The sequence below is a fragment of the Etheostoma spectabile genome, unplaced genomic scaffold (assembly GCF_008692095.1).
Source record: "Etheostoma spectabile isolate EspeVRDwgs_2016 unplaced genomic scaffold, UIUC_Espe_1.0 scaffold00004571, whole genome shotgun sequence".
NCBI classification, from domain to species: domain Eukaryota; kingdom Metazoa; phylum Chordata; class Actinopteri; order Perciformes; family Percidae; genus Etheostoma; species Etheostoma spectabile.
Window position 1 is genome coordinate 30,737 of NW_022603171.1, and position 6,000 is coordinate 36,736.

Genomic DNA, 6,000 nt, shown 5'->3' on the forward strand with positions numbered 1-6,000 from the left:
ACTCTATTCTTTATCTTTATATGCCATTGCCTACATTTTAAATGGCCGTCTGCCAATAGGCCTAAAACATATATAAAACATATAGCTATTTATATTGACAGAGACTGGGACTCCAGGTTAATAAGATTCTGACCGAGTAGCAAGATATGAATTCAAGTGTGATTTTGTGAGAAGTCTGTGTATGTTCCAATTTAATTAGATTAAATTTTGTAATGGTAACTCCAGGGAAATTATTTGAAATTTAGTGAGGACTAGATTAGAACTGGATTTAAAGCTAATTGTGGTTTCCAACTTCGGCCCAGGTGTGTCTGTTAAAACACAGATGGAGACAACTTCTCTCTGTTGATTTATTACAATCAATCATCAGTATAAACATGGGGGGGGGGGCAGCTCTGCTATGAATGTGTGTGTGGTAATAAATGAAATAAACAACATTGTAAAGGCTACCATACACAATGTATAGGAATCATATATGCTAGTAAATAATAACAATAAACCAACTACTAATTACATTATCTTAATGAGCCAGGACGTTCAACAATCGCCATTATATCGAATCAACAGCCAGGTGTAACCTAGCCAACAGTAGAAGAACGTAAACAAGCTAACTTTTAAAATGTACCAGAACTACAGACCAACACAACAACAGGCTTACATGAACTGACAACATCAGTATATGACTTACAGTTCTCAAAGACACACACACGATCTCAACTGGTTATCCTCCAGACAGCTAGTCTCTTTTTCTTTTCTCTCACTTTTGTCTCTGTGTGCCGTGCGCGCCTGCTCGTGGTGTGAGGCGCGTGTCCGCGCTATTCTCCAACATGGACTGCAAATCACACTGATAGACGACCTTTAGTACAAAACTAAAGTAACAAGCCAATTTTGTAAATGTAGGGAGTAGAAAGTACCGATATTGTGGTAAATGTAAGGAGTAAAAGTAAAAAGTCGCCAAAAAAATAAAAGAGTAAAGTAAAAATATCCGATAAATCTACTTGAGTAGAGTAATGAAGCGTTTGTACTTTGTTATTTTGTTAACGAAGTATTTGTACTTCGTTACTTCCCATCTCTGATGACTGTAAAGATTAATATGTACATGGCTTCCAGAACTGTATCTTCTGATAGACATAAGGCCACTTGGGTTATCTTCAGGCTGCTCTATGGTCTCCTGAAGAAGGATAAATCCCAGAGTTGGCTCACTACAGATTATTTAAGCAACAAACATCCCGGGTGGACTTGAACCACCGTCCTTTCGGTTAATAGCCGACTGCGCTGACCTATTGCGCCACAGAGACTGCGCCTGTCTGATGTTTTATGAGCGCGAGCTCGATCTTTAAGCCACAAACATTTGCTTTATGGCTTTTTGAGGTGAGCTGGTCCCACTCCAACCATCATTGCTACTGTCTACCGCCCCCCTAAACCGAATAGTGATTTTTTAAATGACTTTGCTGCTTTCCTTACCCACTTATCCTCTCTCTCACCAAATATAATACTGCTGGGCGATTTCAATATCCACATGGACAATAAACCTGCCTCTCACCAAAGACTTCACCTCCTGCTTAGACAGTTTTGGATGTCAGCAACATACCACTTTTCCGACACACTCCAAAGGACATATTCTGGACTTAATCTGCTGCTCTGGTGTCACCCATCTGACCTTACAGCAGATGAACTCTCCATAACTGACCATTTTCTCCTCACATTTACAGTGAAACTCAGTCTCTCCATCTCAAAAAATACCACGCCTTATTTCATTTCGGAACATAAAGAATATCAACCCGCCACCCTCACTTCAACTATCCACTCCTCCCGCCTTCCTGACACTCACAATCTCTCCCCCCCGATGATCTGGTCTCTCATTACAACACTGGACTCCATAATATTCTCAATTCTCTTGCACCGTTGAAAAAGCAGATCTTTTCTTTCTCCGTCTCCGCCCCTTGGTTCACCCCCGATCTGCGTCTCATGAAAGCCAAAGGTCGGCAACTTGAACGTCTCCATAGAAAAAACTGGTCTCACTATTCACAAAGAAATGTACAACAACCACATCCTACGTTACAAGGACTCTATTGCCAGCACCAAATCCCACTACTACTCCACAATAATCACGGCCAACAAAGGAAACTCCAAGTCACTGTTCTCCTTACTTAACAATGTCACCCAACCCTGGACTCTCCCTCCCCATTTGTACACTACCTCCTTCTGCAACTCGGTAATGTCCTTTTTCACAGAAAAAATCAAGAACATCCACCAGCATCTTGGATCAATCCCTCACCTCAGCATCTCAGATAACCTTCATTCATCCAACACTCATTCTCCTCCTTCCGTCTCCCCACTATTTCAGAAATCACAGAACTCACCCGGAATTCCAAGCCATCTACTTGTAAACTTGATCCCCTCCCACCCAACTTGTTAAAGCCTGTCTTCCCTCCCTTGTCCCCCTCATCTCTGCTATCATCCACTCCTCCCTTACCACTGGAACCGTCCCTACATCCTTCAAAACTGCTGCCATCACCCCTATTTGAAAAAAACTGGTGCCGACCCATCCAACTTCAACAACTTCCGTCCTATTTCCAATCTTCCCTTCCTCTCCAAATTCTTGAAAAAACAGTTGCTCTCAACTCCATTCTCACCTATCCCACAATAACCTGTATGAACAGTTCCAGTCCGGTTTCCGCCCCCTCCATAGCACTGAAACAGCACTCATCAAAATCACCAACGACCTCCTCATGGCAGCTGATTCTGGACTCCTCACCATCCTCATCCTCCTCGACCTGAGTGCAGCATTTGACACCATCTGTCACACCACCCTCCTCAATAGGCTATCTTCCATTGGCATCACCCACACTCCGTTAGACTGGTTCACATCTTACTCTCTGGTCGCACACAGTTCATTCAACTCAAGTCCTGTGAATCCATTCCCTCCTCCGTCACTTCAGGTGTGCCCAGGGCTCTGTTTTGGGGCCCCTACTCTTCATCATTTACTGCTTCCCCTCGGCAATATCTTCCGCAAATTTAACATTCACTTCCACTGTTACGCCGATGACACCCAGCTCTACCTCTCCACCAAACCCTCGTCCACTCTCCCGCCCACTCCCTTACGGATTGCATCTCTGAAATAAAAATCTGGCTCACCCAAAACTTCCTCAAATTAAACAGTAATAAAACGAGGTTCTCCTCATTGGCACCAAAGCCACTCTTTCCAAAACAGACGGTTTTTCTCTCACAATTGACAAACCGCTCCGTCTCACCCTCCCCCAAGGTTAAGAGTCTGGGTGTCATCCTTGACAGCACATTATCCTTTCAACCCCATGTCAATAACATTACCGGTCTGCCTACTTCCACCTACGTAACATCAATCGCCTCCGCCCTCCCTTACCCCCACACTGCTGCAATTCTTGTCCACAGTCTCGTCACTTCCCGTCTCGATTTTTGCAACTCTCTCCTCTTCGGTCTCGCTCACAAATCCCTCCACAAACTTCAATTGGTCCAGAATTCAGCTGCCCGCATCATAACTCGAACCCCTCCATCACCACATCACTCCTGTCCTCCAACAGCTCCACTGGCTCCCGGTCCAGTTCCGTATCAAATTCAAAATCCTTCTATTAGCATTCAAGGCCATCCACAACCCGCCCCCCCATATTTGTCTGATCTCCTCCAGCGTCCCACTCCTTCCGCTCCCTCAGATCCTTCCTCCATAAACCTGTCTGTCCCCCCCGCCCGTCTCACCACCATGGGGGGCAGAGCATTTAGCCGCTCTGCTCCGTCTCTGGAACTCACTACCCCCCAATCAGAAACATTGATTCATTCCCCCATTTCAAATCACAACTAAAAACACATCTGTTTATAACTGCCTATTCCATAAATGTCTGTTGCTCCGCCTTTTCTGTTGTATAGTATTTGTTTTGCTGTATAGTATTTGTTTTTCTGTTGTATAGTATTTTTTTGCTGTTGTATAGTTTGTTTTTGTTTTGCTGTATAGTATTGTTTGCTGTTGTATAGTATTTGTTTTGCTGTTGTATAGTATTTGTTTTGCTGTTCTTATTTATGAATTCCCTGTGCGGCGTCCTTGAGTGCCATGAAAGCGTCTTTTAAATAAAATGTATTATTATATTTATGTATGCTTATCAGGCTATTTTCCTGTTACTCAGAAATGGGGAAGCTGATCATTTACATACAGTTGCACGCACCTATCACTAAACTGTTGGGTGGGGCCTTATGTATTTGCTTATTACATCAAGTGACCTGCATACCAATGACTGCAAAGATCAATGTACATGGCTTGCAGAACTGTACCTTCTGATAAAAGGCACTTGGGTTATCTTTGAGCTCATAGATCCTAGAGTTGGCTAACTCCAGGTTATTTAAGCAACAATCGTCTTTGGGTGGACTTGAACCACATCCTTCAGTTATAGCGACTGCGCTGACCTATTGTGTTTTATGAGCGACAACTTGATCTTTAAGCCACAAGCATTTGCTTTATGTGAGCTTTGCTAACTGTGAGAAACTGTCACAAACGCAGATGCGAGGTGATGCAGCGGCGTCTAGAAGCTGAGGAGACAGGCTTAATTGCGGGTGGTGGAACATGTCTATGTCTGGGGATCCTCATGGAGGCAGCTTGATTGATTGTTATGTTCCCTTATTTGTGCGATATAACAGTGATCTAATGTTTTATCAACCGGGTTTGGAGAGTAACCTTTCTGGTTACTTCTTGACGAAATAAAGCAAGTAACGTCACTCAAGAAAGTTACTGGCTGGGAACCAAAGCCATATCAACTGCAACACATCTGTGCATTGAGAATGAAAATAAATGCTCAGAGATGCATCAGCGGCTTCCAGTAACTATTTGATTATATGTTATCCATGAAGGCACATCTGCCGTTGTCATAATGAGATGTGTGACCACAATTAAAGAGCGCCTCTCGTTGCTGGCAGGATTCGAACCTGCGAGGGGAGACCCCAATGGATTTCAAGTCCATCGCCTTAACACTCGGCCACAACAACCTGAAAAGCAGTGTAATACTGATTTGCACTATATTTACACTGACTCACGAAAAAAAAACACGAGTAAAATTAAAAAAACTGCATAAACTTTGCTACCGTGTGTTTACGTGACAGTGGTGGATCTTGATTCCCACCATAGGATTTGGACATAGGACAGTTGAGAAAACTTCCCTAGTTAACTATGACATGGATGACTGAGAACCTACTATATAGTGACATGTTTAATTTACTATATTATAATTTTTTAAACAGGTCCTACTGAAAATCTGCTGGATCAGTCAGGAGCCGAGCGGTCCAAGGCGCTGCGTTCAGGTCGCAGCCTCCACTGGAGGTGTGGGTTCAAATCCACTTTGACAGCTACCGTTTTTCTGAGACATGGTATATTACTTATTGGCGGAGACATAACAAGAAAAAAGGGCGGCTGTGGCTCAGTGGTAGAGTGGTTGCCTGCCAATTGGAAGGTTGTGGTTCGATCCCTGCCCTGCAGTCATTGTCAAAGTGTCCTTGGGCAAGACACTGAACCCCGAGTTTCCCCCGGTGCTGCGCATCGGCAGTGTGAATGTGCGTGAATGTTTATCTGATGAGCAGGTGGCACCTTGTATGGCAGCCCGGCCACAGTGTATGAATGTGTGTTGAATGGTGAATGTTACCTGTAGATGTAAAAGCGCTTTGAGCAGTTGTTAAGATGGAAAAGCGCTATATAAATACAGCACATTTACATTTACATTTAAAAACTGAATTACAGGTTTTGGTATTCGGTGAAAAGGTTTAATTGTTTCTCGAGAAAACAATTTGATGACAAGAACAGCTTTCACAATGAACAGAGTTACAGAGTGACACTTTAGATACGTTTCTGTCAGGCTCCACGTCATCTATTCTTCAAGGAAATGGTGTGGAGTCATAACAAGCCCAGTTGTCTCCATAAAGGAGGAAACACACAGATGACAAATAACAGAAGTCATATACTCTGAGAGGCAATGGAGATCTTATTATGAA

General features: G+C 43.4%; 1 non-coding gene across 1 annotated transcript; it reads right to left on the reverse strand.

Moving 5' to 3' along the window:
* Positions 1-4,923: 4,923 nt before the first annotated feature.
* trnas-uga (transfer RNA serine (anticodon UGA)) lies at positions 4,924-5,004 on the reverse strand. The gene has a single exon. It is a non-coding gene; the product is annotated as a tRNA-Ser (tRNA).
* Between the last annotated feature and the right edge of the window lie 996 nt (positions 5,005-6,000).